The 19,642-nt window shown below is 50.2% G+C and overlaps 1 long non-coding RNA gene across 2 annotated transcripts in view; it reads left to right on the forward strand.

The window, feature by feature from the left end:
- LOC119965609 overlaps positions 1-17,717 on the forward strand; it is a 75,543-nt gene extending 57,826 nt beyond the window's left edge. Inside the window, exons 2-3 of one of the 2 annotated variants that reach the window (XR_005460564.1) lie at positions 9,173-9,369; positions 17,541-17,717. This is a non-coding gene — a long non-coding RNA (uncharacterized LOC119965609). The remainder of the gene's footprint in view (positions 1-9,172; positions 9,370-17,540) is intronic. The other variant, XR_005460565.1, reaches the window with a different exon arrangement.
- The last annotated feature ends 1,925 nt before the right edge of the window (positions 17,718-19,642 follow it).

Here is a 19,642-nt window from a genome sequence, read left to right on the forward strand (position 1 = left end):
ATGTGGACATGGTTTGCTGGGCTCCCTGAGGACCTAATACACCTGTCCTCGGTCCCAAAAAACCGGCTCATCCTTGACCCGGTCATATGAGCCCCATGCAGCACCTTAAACTGTATGAGGCTAAGCCTCGCACACGAAGAGGAGGAGTTCACCCTTTCTAGGGCATCCGCCCACGTCCCCTCCTCAATCTCCTCACCCAGCTCCTCCTCCCATTTATCTATCAGCTCCTCCACCGAGGCCTCGTCTACCTCCTGCATCACCTGGTACACTTCCGAGATCCTCCCCTCTCGAACCCATACCCCCGAGAGCACCCTGTCCTGGACCCCACGCAGCGGCAGCAGGGGGAACCCTGCCACCTGCCGCCTGACAAACGCCTTTACTTGCATGTACCTAAAGGTGTTCCCCGGGGGGAGCCTGAACTTCCCTTCCAGCTCACCGAGGCTCGCAAACTTCCCGTCTATGAACAGGTCCCCCAGCCTCCTGACACCTGCCCTGTGCCAACTCAGGAACCCGCCGCCAATTCTCCCCGGAACAAACCGTATCGGGGACCCCATCGAGGCCCCCACCTCCCCCCTGTGCCGCCTCCATTGCCCCCAAATCTTGAGGGTAGCTGCCACCACCGGGCTCGTGGTATACCTCGTCGGAGGGAACGGCAGCGCCGCCGTTGCAAGCGCTTCCAGTCTCGTGCCCACACAGGATGCCATCTCCAGCATCTTCCATGCTGCCCCCTCCCCGTCCATTACCCACTTACGCACCATCGCTGCGTTGGCAGGCCAATAATACCCACAGAGGTTGGGCAACGCCAGCCCCCCCCATCCCTGCCCCACTCCAAGAACACCCGTCTCACCCTTGGAGTCCTGTGTGCCCACGCAAGCCCCGTAATGCTCCTGTTAACCCGCCTGAAAAAGGCCTTCGGGATAAGGATGGGGCGGCACTGGAACAGGAACAGAAACCTCGGGAGCACCGTCATCTTGACTGACTGCACCTCTACTCGCCAAAGACAGCGGCAGCACGTCCCACCTCTTAAACTCCTCCTCCATTTGCTCCACCAGCCTTGTGAGGTTTACCTTATGCAAGGCCCCCCAGCTCCTGGCCACCTGAACCCCCAAGTACCTGAAGCTCCTCTCCGCCCTTTTCAGTGGGAGCCTCCCAATCCCCCCCTCCTGGTCCCCCAGGAACAATGACATCTCTGATGAGAGGTCACAGGCTTGAAACATTCATCCCATTTCTCTCCCGATAGAATGTGATAGAATCTCTCCCGATAGACCTGTGATAGACACTCAGTTTTGAGCACTTCTGTTTTATTTTCAGATTCCCGACATCTGCAGTATTTTGTTTTTGTATTACTGCTGATTGGGAGCTTGCCCACTCAGAGTGGGTAATAGTTGGCATCCTCATAGGCCATTCTGCTAAAGGAAAGAAAGTCCAAGAGAATAAAATGTTCAACAGGTCAGTAAGAGGGCCGAGAGTCCCAGGCTCACAAACCATCAATTAGTTTTGGTATACTCAACGGCTGGGAATACACAGGTCTACAGGGCACAGAATTCCAAAGATTCGCAAACCTTAGAACGAAGAAATTTCCCATCGCAATTTGGGCGGGATTCTCCGGGAATCTCGGGGGCAGCAGAAACGGCGCAGTGGAGTGGCGGGAACCACTCCGGCGTCGGGTCGCCCCAGGGGCTTGGCCGGCGGCAGATTGGTTTGCGACCTGATGGCCGGTGTGGAAGGCCTTTGGCGCCGCCCCAGCCGGGGCTGAAGGGACTCAGTCGGCAGGCGTGGGTCCGCGCATGCGCGGGAGCGTTAGCGGCTGCTGATGTCATCCCCGCACATGCGCAAGGGGGGGTTCACCTTCGCTTTGGCCATCGCGGAGGCTTACACAGTCGGCGCTTAGGAATAGAGTGCCCCCACGGCACAGGCCTGCCCGCGGATCGGTGGGCCCTGACCACGGGCCAGGCCACCGTACGGGCAACCCCTGGTCCCGCTGGCAAGGGACCAACTCCAATTTACACCGGCGGGACTTGCATAGAACAGGCGAACTTCGGCCCATCGCAAGCCGAAGAATCGCCAGGGTGGGCCTGCCGACTGGCGCAGCGCGATGCCCGCTCCCGCCAAATCTCCAGCGCCGGAGAATTTGGCAGCCGTCGGGGGCGGGACTCACGCCGCCCCCCGGCGATTCTCCGATCCAGCGGGGGGTCGGAGAATCCCGCCCATTATTGGGATTCTGTGGCCCCTGAGTTCTAGATTCCCCAACTTGGGAGTCCTCAATTTTGCAGTGGTACTGATTTCATTTTGAAGTTGCAGTGCTTGGACTGGATCAGATTTGGAAAGAGCTGATTGCTTGATTTTGACATAATTGCAGCTTAAAGGGAGAGAGAATTTTGATGACAATTACAAAGGACAAAAAATATCGAAGGATAATTGACAGTGATTTATTTTAATTTCCTCCATCTGTACAGAAAAACAAAATTCATAGAATTATAGAATCCCTACAGTGCAGAAGGAGGCCATTTGGCCCATTGACCCAAGAAAGAGCTCCTGACTTAGGCAGATGCCTCCACTCCATCCCCGTAACCCGAGGGCAATTTAGCATGGCCAATCCACCTAATCTGTCTTTGAAGATTTTTTTAATTCACCCAATTTGATTATTTTCCTTCATGCACATCACCTGAAAGTACTGGTCTGAACTTTTAGGATGGCAGGGGCTCGGTTCCCGCCGTCCTAAGAGGCAGCAGGGAACACATCTCCACTGGCTCTGAGAGCTCCGCAGCCATTTTACACTCTAACAAGCATTGAATAGCATTAGGCAGGACTTCCGCCCCTCAGTTGAAAGGAAGTCCCAACTTGGTGAGCTGCCAGGCAATCAGATTGACCAACAGCTCTCCAGTTGCTCCAGCTACAGCGCTGCTGTGGCCGGAAGAGGCGCTGCATGGATTTGCCACAACCTCAGTCCTGGGAACTGGAGGCCAAGCTTAGTGTCAAGGGTCCCAGGGTGGGGAAAGTAGGGAGCGCCTGGGGTGGGGATGCGAGGAGGGTCATCAGTGTGTCGTGGGATTGGCTGGGGAGGGAAGAGAGGTCAGGAGATCATTGGACCTTAAAGGAAGGATACCCCCAGTCAGAAAGGGGCTTCTGAAGAAGGCGTTCCTTCACACCCCCCCCCCCTCCCCCTCTTCCCCTCACACCTCCTTCCGGCCCGAGATTGACCTTTCTTCATGTCCAGGATTCCTTCACCTCCACCCCATCCCCTCCCAAACTGTCATCCACCTCCAGCCTAAAGATTGAGGCCATTAATTGGCTACTTAAGGGCTTGGTCTTATGATTAGAAGCTCTGCCCATCCCAGCATAAAATCGCTGCAAGGTCAGGGTGGGCTGGAACCTGGAGGGAATCCTGTCCATACAATTTCATGCTCCCCGCCGCCATAGCTCAGAACACACCATGGAGGTAAATGTAAAATTCTGGCCATTGGCACAGGCTGACAAACATTCATCGCAGCCCCCATTCTCTCTCCCAAGGGGCCATTTACTTTGCAAACCTAAAAGGTCATTTGTTATGATAAATATCTCTTCCTATAAATCCATGAGGTGTAGTATGTGACCAGTGGAGTACGGTTAGAATATTTCTATATGAACTAGGCTTTCTCTTTGGCATTGCACACAGGGAGTCAAGAACAGTCTCCAGCTGAAGTTGACAGAAAGGAGGTGTGGAAGTAGGATTTTAGTGGACTTCTTGTTGATCTCATCTGGCATTGCAGGAGAAGTGAAGCAATGTTAGAGTTTGGGGATAATTGGACGAGAGTGTGCAGTAGTAACTGAGGGCTGGATTTTACTAGCTCTTTAAGGATGGGCTGGCAGGTGGTGAGGCGAATGGGGGGTGCGGGCAGTTCTGTAACATGGTGAGGGAAAGCTGGGGTGGAGTGCCTGTCATCTTCTCGGCACCAGGCCATCTTCCCAGCGACAGGTAAGTTGGTGGACAGCCAGCGTATGGAGGCGGCTTCATGCAAGGGCACCAGTTTGGGGACATTGGTAACTGCACCTCTGCCGTTCCCACCGGCACGGTACTCCACCAGGCCCTGAGAGTCTGGGGTCAATGGAGGAGACATGTGGGAGCAGAGGGAGCATCGGTCTGATCCCCAATCTGTAATAATCACCGGTTTGCCCCGGGAAGTATGGGTGGGGGGTTCTGGATATGGCGGAGAGCAGGGATTGAGAGGATGGGGGATATGTTTCTAGAGGGGAGCTTTCCGAGTTTGAGGGCGCTGGAGGAGAAGTTTGGGTTGGCGAGGGGAAACAAATTCAGGTATCTGCAGGTGCGGGACTTCCTACGTAAACAGGTGTCAACCTTCCTGCTCCTACCGCTAAGGGGGATTCAGGACAGGGTAGTTTCCAGAGGGTGGGTAGGAGAAGGGAGCGTCTCGGACATTTACAAGGAACTTATGGGGTCAGAGGAGACGCAGACCGAGGAGCTGAAGCGCAAGTGGGAGGAGGAGCTGGGAGGAGAGATAGAGGATGGTCTATGGGCGGATGCGTTGGGTAAAGTCAATGCGTCCGCAATATGTGCCAGGCTGAGCCTGATACAATTCAAGGTCATTCAACAGTTCACATGACAGTGGCCCGGATGAGCAGATTCTTTGGGGTGGAAGACAGGTGTGCAAAGTGTGCGGGAGGGCCAGCGAACCATGTCCACATGTTCTGGGCATGTCCGACGCTTAGGGGATGTTGGCAGGCGTTTGCAGATGGCATGTCCACGGTGTTAAAAACAAGGGTGGCACTGAGTCCGGAGGTGGCGATTTTCAGGGTGTCGGAAAACCCGGGAATCCAGGAGGAGAAAGATGAAGACATTCTGGCCCTTGCTTCACTGGTAGCCCGGAGACGGATCCTATTAGCTTGGAGGGACTCAAAGCCCCCAAAGTCGGAGACCTGGCTATCGGACATGGCTAGCCTTCTCTGTTTGGAGAAAATCAAGTTCACCTTGAGAGGGTCACTGTTAGGGTTCACCCGGAGGTGGCAACTGTTTGTCAGCTTCTTTGCGGGAAATTAATCATCAGCAGAGAGGGGGGGTAGTTTAGCTTAGAGTAGGGGCTTAATAAAGGTGGGACCTTGAGGGAGGGAGACAACTTTTGCACTATGTTTATAGTTTCATGTACATTGTTTGTTGTGTTGTTGTTACAATACCAAAAAATTCCTCAATAAAATGTTCATTAAAAAAAAAGGTGGTGGACAGCCTTCCACCTGCAGGTCAATTGAGTCACTTAAGTCAAGCAGTCATTTAAGGGCATCTTTCCATCACTGGTGGCAATTTACCAGTGACAGGTTGGCCCCCCACCATGTGGGGAAACCGCCAGGTAAACCCTGACAGCCTCACAGAGGGTTGAGGGGTCCCCTACTATTCAGGCACTTTTTGAGCTGCCACCACAGGAATGGTGCCACCTGCACTCACCAGCCAACCTGCCCACCCCTTTGCTGAGGCCTACTTGACTGGCCCCGGCACCCACAGATCCCACTTATCTGCTTGGGAGGGTGCTGTCCTTCCATGGTGCAGTCCCAGCAAGAGTCAACACTCCCAGTGGGCCTGCTGAGTGCCAACCCACTGATTGGCCAGCAGCACCTGGGCAGCTGCTTAAGAGGGACAGCAGCCCTGACACCAACCAATTCGCCTGTTGCTGCCTGTAAAATGTGACCCTGGGTCCCATAGAGTTCAGGAGACAGAACAAAGTTCAACACTCAGCATCCACCTTGAAGTCATACGTTCTGTCCTTATTTTTAAATTCCCATTTGAAATTCCTATGACCATATTTAGCATAGAAATTGCCTCTGTAAACTTGTCAAATTACATCCTTGAGCTAGGGGTGGCGTGAAGCAGCACATTTTCCTGCCTTTTGTGATTGGTTCGGTAGATGAGTGGAATTTCCCAGTTATAAAAGTTAGTAGGATAAAGCTGTGGCAATGAAGAAGCTCTTTGATCTGGCTGACTGAAAAGTGATAGTTTATATCAATGGTCCAGATTATGGTGCTACCCATGCAGTGCACAGTGTGGGGGCAGGTTACAGTTCAGGCCTCCTGCTGAATAATCAAAGAATTGGCCAGATGTAGGTCCAGAGCCTAAAATTTAAAACATTTACAACTTTTATCTCAATGTGAACATTAACAAGCTATTAGGTGTTGGAGGGCATATTAGTGTCTCTTTCCTAAGGTGGCGAGTTCAAAACGGAACATTATACTCCAGATGAAGTTTGGCTGTGCTGTGTCAAGATACTAAAATATAAAGGCAAAAAGAAACCCCAGGTCTTAATTGATCTGGTATTCAATATATCTAAACACAGGCAGAGAAACAAGAAATGATGTTGTCCTGTTATAGCCACAATTTGTAGATTGCAAGCCAGAGTCAAACTGTAGAGCACTTTAATCGCCTGCTTCAGGTCACTGTTTTGCAAAGATGATAGTCAGAGGTGATTTTTTTCTAAATAAATTTAGGGTATCCAATTTTTTTTTCCAATTAAGGGGCAATTTAGCGTGGCCAATCCACCTAACCTGCACATCTTTGGGTTGTGGGGGTGAAACCCACACAGACATGGGGAGAATGTGCAAACTCCACACGGACAGTGACCCAGAGTCAGGATAGTCAGAGGTGAAAAACTTTTCAACCTTAAAAGAAGATGACTGAAAGGTAATCTTATACAGGTATGTAAGAAGGCGGCATGGTGGCACAGTGGTTAGCATTGCGACCTCACAGCGCCAGGGACCTGGGTTCGAATCTGACCTTGGGTGACTGTCTGCGTCGAGTTTGCACGTTCCCTCCGTGTCTGCATGGGTTTCCTCCGGGTGTTCCAGTTTCCTCCCACAGTCCAAAGATGTACAGATTAGCTGGATTGGCCGTGTTAAATTGTCCCTTACTGTCCAAAGGTTAGGCAGTGTTATGGGGTTACGGGGTTAAGATGGGGGAGTGGGCCTAGGCAGGGTGCTCTTTCAGAGGGTCAGTATAGACTTGATGGGCTGAATGGCCTCCTTCTGCTCTGTAGGGATTCTATGAAATATTTTGTAGAAGCAAAAAATAAATCCAAAAAGTCACTTCTTGCTAAATCACAAAATTGGGTCCAAACCAGTTGTAGAAAAAAATAGGATTGTTAATGGAGGCAAAAATCAATACTTGAATCAGTTAGTGAAGGTAAGAACCTAGAAATACTTGAGGAACAAGTAGGTGACGATATGAAGATCTGTCTAATCTTTCAGAGTGCAGGAGGTAAGATAGGTCACAAGGCCTTCCTTATCCATGTCTAGTTTATAGTTTGGTGTGTCAATGTGGACTGAAATCACTTCATACTGGAGTGGCACGCTGGCGCAGTGGTTAGCACTGCTTCCTCACAGCGTTGAGGACTCGGGTTCGATCCCAGCCCCGGGTCACTGTCTGTGTGGAGTTTGCACTGTGCCCACGTGGGTCTCTCCCCCACAACCCAATGTAGGTGGATTGGCCATGCTAAATTGGCCTTTAATTAGGAAAAAATGAATTGGGTACTTTAAATTTGGTTTAAAAAATGAAATCACTTCATGTGACTATGACATTGAAAGGGAGAAAGGATAAATAAAATAAATTAACAAGTCGAGTTCAATACTGTGAAACCCCATGTTAATAGATGCAATGTATCTGCAAGAAACAATGGCAAATCCCTGTAGTTTTTGCCAAACTTCAATTGTCCCAGTCACAGGTCAGAGTCCCTTCTACCGAACTACTGCCAGAGAAAGTAAACCATGTACAACTCAATAATCATTTTAATAGTGTGGTTGATTAATCAGAATAAAGGGCTTACAAGATTGTTAACAAGCATGACTATGATGCAGACAGAATCATAGAATTTACAGTGCAGAAGGAGTCCATTCAGCCCACTGAGTCTGCATCGGCCCTTGGAAAGAGCACACAACTAAGCCCACAACTCCACCCCATCCTGTAACCCAGTAACCCCACCTAACCTTTTTGGACACTAAGGGCAATTTAGCATGACCAATCCACCTGACCTGCACATCCTTGGACTGTGGGAGGAAACCGGAGCACCCGGAGGAAACCCACGCAGACATCGGGAGAACGTGCAGACTCCGCACACACAGTGATCCAAGCTGGGAATCAAACCTGGGACCCTGGAGCTGTGAAGCAACAGTGTTAACCACTGTGTTACCGTGTCGCCCCGACATACCTGTATTTATATGAGATTTCACCACCTCTCAGAAAACCATGAAGTGCTTTCACCACTAATGAATCATTTTTGAAGAGCAATCACGGCTGTTATACAGCAAGCACAGCAGGTAATGTGTACACAGCAAGATCCGAAATGCCACAACAAGAGGCACCATTTGTTCATTCGATTTTTCCAGTGGCGGCTGAGGAAAGAATGTGAGCTAACAAAATTTTGTTTTCTCTTTGAAACGGTACCACGGGGTCTTTACCATCATGGCAGGTTCTTGATGGAACATCTCAGTGGAAGAATGGAAGCTCTGAGCACTTTCTTAGGACAGTAGCAGCTTAGACCCAACCCTGAGATTTGAAGGCACAGCCTCAACCACTCAAGTGCACAAGAGCCGCCAGCTGAACCTAACCGATACATTGGCTCAGAATTTTCAATTTCTTTTCAGGTAGAATAATGACTTAGCATGCATTAAATAGACTTAAATATGTCCTCAGTATATACGAGCAGTGCAAATTAGGTTAATTTGACAATACACAGAAGGCCATCTCATATATGGGGTTAAGAGCAGTCAGCTTTATGAGATTATAAAGAAAAATTAATTTTTTAATGGGCTGTCATCTCTGTTGGGAATCAGAATTTCCTACTCTTTCTAAGCCTCAGAATGCGCTGTAAATGTGAATCACCATTGACTTTTAAGTGCATCCGCTGTAACAATTCCTCACGGGATAGTGATAATTATGCCCATCACATTGCTGATGAATAATACTTGCTTCATTTATGCATATTTCACCATTGAAGGAAGCAAGAAATTGCATTTATATAGTGCCTGTCACAACTTCAGGGACTTCCATGTGTGAAGGCCCATTAGCGGACTAGTTAACTCAGGGCCTTAAAAGCCAGCCCAGAAGGAGCTGAGTTGCAGTGTAGTCCTGACTGAGACTGGGACTGTTACTTGCAAATACTTTACCTTTGATAATAAACCTTTTGACTCTCCTTTCCAGACTACTAAATTGCCGACGAGGATAAAGTGGAATTACAGTCGGCTCTGCTAACCATTTGAAGCACTGTGATTTTCTCTTCATGAAGGAATAAGATTTGCACCATTTTGAAAATGCCGTTCTTTGGTAGGCCCGAAGTATTCAATGTGGGTGCAGAGGACTGGACTCAGTACGTAGAGCGTATGTGCTTTTTTTTTAAGGTGAATGCTATTGTTGGGGATGATTGCCAGACGGCAGTTCTTCTGACTCCCACTTATAAAGAGGTGCCCCACAGACTCCAAGACATTCGAAGAGCTAGTGACCCTTGTGGCAAGCCACTACACCTCTAAGCCGTCAGTTATCGTACAGTGGTACCGATTTAATATGGCCGAGAGGACCTCAAGAGGAGTCTGTTACCGAGTTTATGGTGCGACTGTACAAATTGGCAGAGTTTTGTGGCTATTGGCTATCACTGCCCGAGTACTGGGCCGCTTGTATGCTGAGTACACAATAAGGCAAACCAGCGGGAATTGCTGGCCGAGGCATTGCTGGACCTATAAAAGCCCATTGAGAACTCCCCCTCAAGGGAGAGTGCAGAGAAGGGAGTCCAGGAACTCCAGGGGAAGTCAAGGATGGAGGTAAGCAGCATAGGATGCCCCCCCCATTCCGGCGCCCCCTCACCAAAATCACAGAGATAGGAAACCGCAGGTCAGCCAGCGAACTCACTGCCCTACCCAAGGGAGATACCAGCCCAGTGCCCGGACCCTCCACTTAAAACAACCTGATAACGAGGAGTGTATGAAATTGCATTGTCGCGCCACACGTTGCCCCATCAGGATTGCCGTCCAGATGAACAGCCACCCGTTAGAGATGGAGTTGGACGCGAAGTCCGCAGTTTTGGTAATAGGGAGGCAGACCTTCGACAGAATCAGGACTGGAGTTCAACTGTTGGGTTTGGCCCAGCAGATTCAGTCCAGGGCCCTTCACTACTATTAACGGCAGCCTAATGGACTGCTGCCCGTAAGTAACCGGGGTCATCGCCTTGCTTGCTATGGCTAGGGGCTCTCCCATGTAGGTCGCCAGCCATGACTTGGGTGTCCCGCAAACCCAACAGTTGAACTCCAGTCCTGATTCTCTCGAGGTATAGAAAAAAATACAGAAAAAGTACAATTTTGTTTTTACTTTACAAACTATGACTTTAGATAAGATGAAGTAACTTGTCAAACACACATAATGTCACAGTATTTTTTACTGGTTCCACTGCATTGACCTATCCAAACATCCAAATCATCTCCTTCTCCATTCTCACCAAAAGCACTTACTTCCTGGTTTCCAGAGTGGAGACACAAAATGATGACTGTGTCGGCTTGTCCCAGTGTGGAAATGTGTCAGCCATATTGACTGGCCTCGTTTGATCGGTATTCCTGGCTAACAAACCTGGCCTGGCTTCCCTCTCACTGTCCAGTAGCTGCATTCACCCCAGTCACAGACTGCTGACCACTTCCCGACGCCGTTGAACAACTTGACCAAGAAGCCGTAGGTCACATTCATCTGATTGCTGGCGGTGGACCAGCCAAACAGCGCGCAGAGGACGAGCACCAGAGCGGAGCTCCAAGCTGGGGCCACCACTGTTAGTATCGCGCGCCCACGTGGACACCCGACAGCCTCTTTCCCCACCCCCCCACCGCACGCGCGCAGTGACCAGCACGCAGTCCAGCCTTGCGTCACCCCGCCTCGTCAAATGTCGCAACCAATCAGAGACTGCCCGTGGTCGGCATTCTTAAAAGCCGGTCGCGGCCATTGGGGACATCTTCCCGTGATCGGGAACGCCACAACCGATCGCTTTGAGACCCTCCCGACACCTGCCCGTAACCCACACGCGAGTGGTGACCCTGAGTTTGAAAAGCCCTGCCCTGTGTGCTGCTGGCGAAAGTCGAGGATGAACCCAGTCGACTGCAAGGCCTTGGTATCATCCACTCGGTACAGTTTGCTGATTGGGCAGCACTGGTAGCCCTGGTATTAAAATCTGTGCGGTGATTACAAGTTTACCGTCAACAAGGCCTCCCACCAACGGAATGTGGGTCATACAGACCCATCTCACTGCTGAACGCAGACGCCAAAATACTGGCCAAAATCCTAGCCAAAAGGCTAGAAGACTGTGTACCTGAGGTGGTCACAGAGGACCAGACGGGTTTTGTCAAACGTAGGCAGCTAACCTCGAACATCAGGCACCTGCGAAACGTGATAATGACCCCATCCGGGGAGAACACCAGAGGTGATCGTCTCCCTAGATGCAGAAAAGGCCTTCGACAGAGTCGAATGGAAATACCTCATAGAGGTACTGGAGCGGTTCGGGCTTGGAACAGGGTTCACCTCTTGGGTAAAGCTCCTATACAACGCTCCCATGGCGAGTGTAAGGACCAACAATACCAACTCCCGATACTTCCAGCTGCACAAGGGCACCAGACAAGGATGCCCACTGTCCCCGCGGCTGTTTGAACCATTAGCAATTGTTCTCCGAGCATCAAAAAGCTGGAGGGGGATCCGAAGGGGAGGCAGAGAGCACAGAGTCTCACTCTATGCAGATGACCTGCTCCTCTACATTTCGGACCCACAAAGCAGCATGGACGGAATCATCGCGCTCCTGAAAGAGTTTGTCGCCTTCTCAGGCTACAAACTCAACATGAGCAAAAGCGAGATCTTCCCAGTACACCCGCGGGGGGGGGGGGGGGGGGCAGCACTTACTGGACTGCCATTTAAACAAGCCCGACACAAATTCCGCAATTGGGGATCCAAATAGCTCATGACTGGAAAGAGATCTACAAATGGAACCTCACCAGTCTGACAGAGGATTTGCATCTGGAAAATCTCCCCTCGCGGGGAGAGTCCAGATGCAAAGTTAGCTGGGGTCATAGAATTTCTACCATGCAGAAAGAGACCATTCAGCCCAGAGAATCTACACTGACCCTCTCAAAGAGCACCCTACCTAGGCCCATTCCCTCACCCAATCCCCGTACCCCCATAATCACAACTAACCAACATATCCTTGGACACTAAGGGCCAATTGATCGTGGCTAATCCACCTGACCTGCACATCTTTTGGACTGTGGGAGGAAACCGGAGCACCCGGAGGAAACCCACGCACACACGGGGAGAACGTGCAGACTCCGCACAGACAGTCACCAAGGCCAGAATTGAACCCGGCACCCTGGAGCTGTGAGGCAGCGTGCTTAGCACTCTGCCACCTTACCGCCCTTTTCATCCCTTTTCCAAGCTTGACATGAGCCAACCCTATCTCCAGCTGGAGCTGAAAGCCAATTCCAGCTTTTAGGTAACCATTAATACCCACAGGGGCCTCTACGAATACACAAGAAATCAGCTTGTACAATATTTCAGCGTGTTATGGAAAACATCCTGAGAAGGTACTGCGTGTGGTGGTCAACGTGGACGATGTCCCGGTCACCAGAACCACGTGAATAGAGCAGCCTTGAGGAAGTTTCCCGAGTCGGGCGTCCGCCTCAAGAAGTGCCCTTTTCACACCAAGGAGGTTACCGTCTTGTGAAATAGTGTGGATCGGGGTGGACTACACCCGGTAGAGGAGAAGGTGAGGGCGATCAGGCAAGCTGCCACTCCCGAAAACATGATAGAGTTACAGTCGTTCTTAGCTCGTATTTTTTTAAAATAAATTTAGAGTACCCAATTATTTTTCCAATTGAGGGGCAATTTTAGCGTGGCTAATCTACCAATCTTTGGGTTGTGGGGGTGAAACCCTCGCAGACACAGGGAGAATGTGCAAACTCCACATGGACAGTGGCCCAGGGCCGGGATTCGAACCTGGGTCCTCAGCGCCGTAGGCAGCAATGCTAACCATTGTGCCACCGGGCTGCCCCGTTCTTAGCTCTTATAAACTACTACCGGAAATATAATCCTGGTTTAGCAACACACTGCACACGTTGCTGGAGAAACACCAAGAATGGGCATGGTGAGCACCTCAGGAGGAAGCTTTTGCCAGGGTGAAGCAGTAGCTAAGGTCATCCGGATTATTGACACATTATGACCCCTCCAAACCTCTTTGGTGATGTGCGCTGCCTTGCCTTACGGAATCGGAGCTGTATTGCCCCACCGCAATGCTAACAGAAAAGAAAAGCCGATAGCATTTGTGTCAAGGACTTTGGCCATTGCAGAGAGCATTTACACCCAGATAGAAAAAGAAAGGCTGGCCTGCTTTTTCAGTATGTGTATGGGTGTTGGTTCACATTGTGACGGACCACAAGTCATTACTAGGGCTTTTAGAAGAGGATAAGGCGATCCCGTCAATACCGTACGCCCGGATTCAGCGATGGGCCCTGTTGCTATCAGCGTACAAGTACACTTTCGAGCATCGCCCAGGCACACAAATTATGGGCATGGACATGTTGAGCAGTCTCCCGCTGCCGGCACACTCCCCCCCCCCCCCCCCCCCCCCCCCCCCAATCCCCCCATACCCACTGAGAGCTGACAAAGCTTAACTTTATGGACACCTTGTCGGTCACTGCCATCCGGACACTCAACTGGATGCAAATAAGACTCCATATTGGCGAAAGTGTGCCACATTGTCTTATACGGGGGCCAGCAAAGGAAACTGCTGAAGAACTATGGGCCTTTGAAGCCAAAATGCAGGAGCTCAGCGTGGAAGATGGAATATTTCTGTAGCGGGCTTGCATCGCAGTCCCAAGCCAGGGCAGAGACACCATCCTTCAGGATCTGCACAATGGACATTCAGAGGTGCCACAAATGAAGATGCTAGCTCACAGCTATATGTGGCAGCCAGGCCTGAATGGCGCGACTGAACGATTGGCCCAACCACACACCACTGCCCTGAACAGCAGAAACTCCCGCCAGCTGCATCCATGGGAATGGCCAGGCCAGCCTTTGGCGTGCCTACAAGCCGATTTCGCCAGACCTTTCCAATAGTCCATGTTTTTACTTGTGGTTGATGCCCAGTCCAAGTGGCTGCAAGTCCATCAGATGTTGTCCACCATTTCAATGGCTGTGATTAAGAAGCTGTGGCTCTCCTTCAGCACCTACGGCATTCCGGAGGTACTGATCACAGACAATGGCACCCCCTTCGCCAGCAACAAGTTTCAGAGGTTTATTTTTTTTAAATGTTTTTATTGGGTTTTGTACATGATATAAATATGCATTTAGACATAGCAACACAAAACACAAAGGGCCAAGGAAACACGTAGCAGAAAAGGGAGTCTTTCTCCCCATTCTTCTATTTTCTTTTTCTGTTTACATAACAACAAACTTGGGTGGAGGGGGTACCTGGGTGGCACCCCCCTTATGCTAATTACATTTTTTTATTCCGGTGCAGTTTCCTTGGCTTCGGCCCATGTCCGTTTATTCTTCTCGTTCTTTATTACTTTCTCTCGCCGTGCTGTAGTTGTTGCAGCTGTTGTGTCCCCCTACACTCTCCCCCTCATTTGTGTTCTCTTATCTTTCCCCCTTTCTGGTTCACCTCTTTTGTTCTTCCCTCCCAGTCCCACCCTCTTTCCCCCCTCCCCCTCTTCTTCTCTGCCACCTCTTCATTCACCTGAGGAAGGAGCTGCGCTCCGAAAGCTCGTGTTTGAAACAAACCTGTTGGACTTTAACCTGGTGTTGTAAGGCTTCTTACTGTCCTGCTAGGTTTGGTTACCTCATCTTGCTCCCCTCCCCCAAGTCCTCCCTCACTTTCCTCTCTTCTCGCTTATCCTGGCTATTTATCCCTGGCTTTTGGCTACCTACTTATTTATGAGTTGGCCACAAACAGGTCTCAGAACAGTCAGGTGAATGGCTCCCATGTTTTGTGGAAGCCCTCTTCTGACCCACGGTTGGCGAAATTGATTTTCTCCATTTGGAGAAATTCCAATAGGTCGGATAACCAGTCTGCAGCTTTGGGTGGTGCTGCTGACGCCAGCCGAGCATGGTTCCATGGCGGGTGATCAGGGAGGCAAAGGCAAGGGCGTCCGCTCTCCTCCCCATGAAGAGATCTGGCTGGTCTAATAACCCGAAGACCGCCACTTTCGGGCATGGCTCCACCCGCATCCCCACCACTTTGGACATTGCCTCGAAGAAGGCAGTCCAGTACTCAGCAAGTCTAGGGCAAGACCAGAACGTGTGGGCGTGGTTGGCTGGGCCTCCTTGGCACCGTTCGCACCGTTCCTTCTGCCTAGGATGTCTGCACCCAGTAGCTCTTCTAATAGTGTCTGTCATGGTAGTCCGGTGTATGTCCTTGTCTCCTTCTGTAGGAACTTTTTAAGCTGCAGATACGTGAGTTTGTTGCCCTTTGCTGACTGGAATCTCTCCATCAGTTTGTCCAGTGTTGCGACCTTGCCGTTAGTGTATAGGTCCCTGATTGTCAGTATCCCCCGTCCTATCTCCACCTTTTGACGGTTGGTGTCAGTGAGTGCTGGTGTGAATCTGTGGTTGTTGCAGATGGGGGCTTTGTCGGACATTTCGATCAGTCTCAATTGCTGTCATAGTTGGTTCCAAGTCTGGGAGGTGGCTACCACCACTGGGCTGCTGGTGTGTTTCTTGGGTGGGGATGGCAGTGCCGCCATGGCGAGGGCCCGGAGTGAGGTTCCCCTGCAGGAGGCCTCCTCCGCGCGCATCCTCTCGGCATCTGGCTCCTTTATCCATCCTGTCACTTTTTCCGCTGTCGCTGGTCAGTGGATGTATTGTAGGTTTGGGAGGGCTAGCCCTCCGCTGGATTTTGTTTTCTTTGGGAGTTTGAGTGGTCTATGAAGACAAACAGGGTGCTGCACATCCACACTGCCCCGTATCACCCTTCCTCATGCGGCCTGGCAGCTGAGCGTGCAGACCTTCAAGAGAGGGATGAAGAAACAGATTTTAGTTTGGTTATCGGACCACGCCACATGCCGTGACCAGTGTAACGCCAGAGAAACTGCTGATGGGACGGAGGCTCAGGACCCGCCTCAGTCTCGTGTTCCCCGATATTGGTGGGAAGATACAATGTGGTCAGGACCTGCAGAGGCGAAACCAAGTAAGGTGGACGCGGACCAGGAGTTTCGACCAAGTGTATGTCCATAACTTCGGAGAAGTTGCCCGATGGGTTCTAGGGTGGTGGTGGTATCGCGGAGTGGACCTGTTTCGTGCCTGGTGAAGGTGCAGGATTGGATGGTGCGGAAGCACCTTCACCACCTCAGGAGCAGAATGCCAATGTTCGGCCACCCCTCACCAGAGGAACCGTCTTCCAGCAACAATTCCCTGACATTCAACACCGGGGTGTGAGAGATTGTAGACTCCGACTCGGAAATGGAAACCCAGACATCTGAGGTTTCCAACGGCAACCTGACCAGGGATCAGTCACCAGTGGTACCCCCCAGACAGTCATCAAGGAATTGTCATTCCCTGACATGCTATACACCCTCTGATCCAGCCCCACAGCCACGGGAAGTGCAGACGCGGGCGAAGAGGATCAGACATCCTCCTGCTCTACCTTCTTCAGAAGGACTTACGGATTTTGGGGTTGGGGGGGAGGATATTATAACTCCCGCAAGACCCACGAGGAAAACCCGATTAATCTTCCCGTGAGCCTCGTGGAGTATGAGCTCCCCGCTGAGGGGCAGAGGCCCTTCAGCGGGCTAGTTAACTCATTGCCTTAAAAGCAGGCCCAGGTAGGAGCCGAGGTGCAGAGTAGCCCCGACTGGGACTGGGATTGTTACTTGTAAATACTTTACTTTTGGTAATAAACCATTCTATTGACTGTCCTTTTCGTTTCTGGGGCTCCAGAGATTGGGACGCCATTTAAAAATGGTGTCCTGGGCAGCACGGTGGCGCAGTGGGTTAGCCCTGTTGCCTCACGGCGCCGAGGTCCCAGGTTCGATCCCGGCTCTGGGTCACTGTTCGTGTGGAGTTTGCACATTCTCCCCGTGTTTGCGTGGGTTTCGCCCCCACAACCCAAAGATGTGCAAGGTAGGTGGATTGAACACGCTAAATTGCCCCTTAATTGGAAAAAATGAATTGGGTACTCTAAATTTATTTTAAAAAGATGGTGTCCTGATCACTCACTACACTGAGGAATTCCGATGAGCAGAGCTCCTCAGTGCACAAAATAGGGCTATGTGCGGCTTGGCCACACATTCCCTCCTGAGGCCCCCTATCCAATGCAAGTGCATTTTATAGCGTCGTGTTTCTCAGCGCTGCAAGCGACGGGAAACAGGCAGCTATACGCGCTCGCTATTGGACTTTGTTCCCAGTTAGTTCAATCGTGCCCTATGTCTCCCACTTCTGCGCCCATTTCCAAACTTAGACTTCAATGCAGAAAATTCTGGCCTCAATGTATCTGAATGTAGTGCTTCATAAATTTATCACAGGCTTTAACCCACATATTTTAAACCTTCACTTCCAGGCTGCAAAACTTCAAGGAGCTTATGGTCTAGGCGGATGAAGACATGGCTACCAGAAGTGGGGAAGGGGGAAGGAAATGGAGGATGCACAAGAGGCCAAATTGGAAGAAGACATGATGGTGCATCCTGAAGACAAAGCCGAAGATTGTTCCTTGCATTTGATCATGAGAGCTATTAACATCAGCTGATTTATGTCTTCAAATCCTCTTTAATTATCAACTTTCTTACTGATAAAAAAAAAATCTAAAATGGAGTTGTTTTAGTCTTAAGATAATTTTTGCTTCCTGTTGCAATGCAGGGCAGACAATCGGTTAAAAGTGAAAGTTTGGCTGGTAATTACAAAGTCCCATACAAAGCCTGAAATCCTTGATCATTCACATATGTAAATTCAGAATAATGCTCACAACTTTCTTGACTCATGTATAGGGCATTATAACTTTGCTATAGCCCATATTCCACACTCCAGAGTTGTGATTAATTACAATTCTAACATTTTGGCAGAGTTACAGTTACAGAGTTACAGATTATACAATCAAAAGAACTGAAAACCCAAAGCTGCCGTTTTGGGTGACATCTGCAACTGATTTGGAGTAAAACGCTCAGAAAAAACAAAGCAGAATTTCCCAAGCCCATTGGTTACGAGTTTGGCTGCAGGTGAGTTGGGAAAGTCTCAAAAACTGGCATCATCCCACCCGCTCCTAGGTTTCCCCCAGACAGTGTTGGACCTGTCGGGTAAGTAGGTAAATAGTTGTTGTTAGGAAGGCAATTATGAGGTGCTTTAATTCTAAATTCTGGATTCCCTGACCATGAAACTTATTTCCTACCCTGTATGCGTCACTGGGCTGCGTGCATCAGGGAAACAGCCCCCAACATGGACAGCAAGACAACGACAACACCCCCTACGGATAAGGGGAACCCCCCTAAAGATGCACCGGGGCAACCTCCCACACAGGCACCCGAGCACACACCCCTACGGATAAGTGGAACCCCTTCCACACAAGCACCAGGGAACTCCCCAGAGGGATCCTTTAAGGTCCCACTGATATCAGTGAGATAAATGATCAGTTAATCTGTTTGATGATGTTGTTTGATCGATGAATGTTACCCAGAGTACTTGGAGGACTTCCTGCTCTTTGAATAGCGCTTTGGGATCTTTTACATTCCAGTGAACAGCCAGGCAGAACTTGGTTTAATAATGTTAAAACTTTCGGGTCCTGATTTAGATGTTCTTTTGGGTACAACAATGGAAACGCGGGGGCACGGTGGCACAGTGGTTAGCACTGCTGCCTCATGGCGCTGAGGACCCGGGTTTGATCCCAGCCCCGAGTCACTGTCTGTGTGGGGTTTGCACATTCTCCCCGTGTCTGCGTGGATCTCACCCCCATAACCCAAAGATATGCAGGTTAGGTAGAATGGCCACGCTAAATTGGCCCTTAATTGGAAAAAAGTAATTGGGCACTCTAAATTTATTTAAGAAAAACAATGAAAACAATTCTCGGAGGTGGGTTGATGCCCTGTGTATGGGGGTGTTTGGACTGTTCAGTATCTAATCACACAATGGCATAACCTCATGATGCAACAATGGCACCATTGTGATCTAAACTGGATCTTCGTGTCCTTCACACAAATAATTCTTCAACCTTCACAAAATGTCTTGAGAAAACACTTGGTAAGATGCGACAAGATGCAGATTGTTAAACAGTCTTATTTCACAACACAGGCTTATATAGAACAACAGCTCTGATGAAAATCATTTATTTAATTGGCTGGCATGGTAGAACAGTGGTTGGCACTGCTGTCTCACAACGGCAGGGACCTGGCTTCAATTCCAACCTTAGGTGACTGTGTGGAGTTTGCACGTTCTCCCTGGCTCTGCGTGGTTTTCCTCCGGGTGCTTCTGTTTCTCCCACTGTCCAAAGATGTGTGGGTTAGGTGGATTAGCCATGTTAAATTGACCCTTAGTATCCAAAAGATATGCAGGTTCGCGTGGGGTTACAGGGATAGGGCGAGGGGAGTGGGCCTAGGTCAGGTGCACTTTCAGGGGGTCGGTGCAGGCTCAATGAGCTGAATGGCCTCATTCTACTTTGTATTGATTTCAATCAGC

The sequence above is a fragment of the Scyliorhinus canicula genome, chromosome 5, assembly GCF_902713615.1.
Source record: "Scyliorhinus canicula chromosome 5, sScyCan1.1, whole genome shotgun sequence".
Taxonomy (NCBI): Eukaryota; Metazoa; Chordata; class Chondrichthyes; order Carcharhiniformes; family Scyliorhinidae; genus Scyliorhinus; species Scyliorhinus canicula.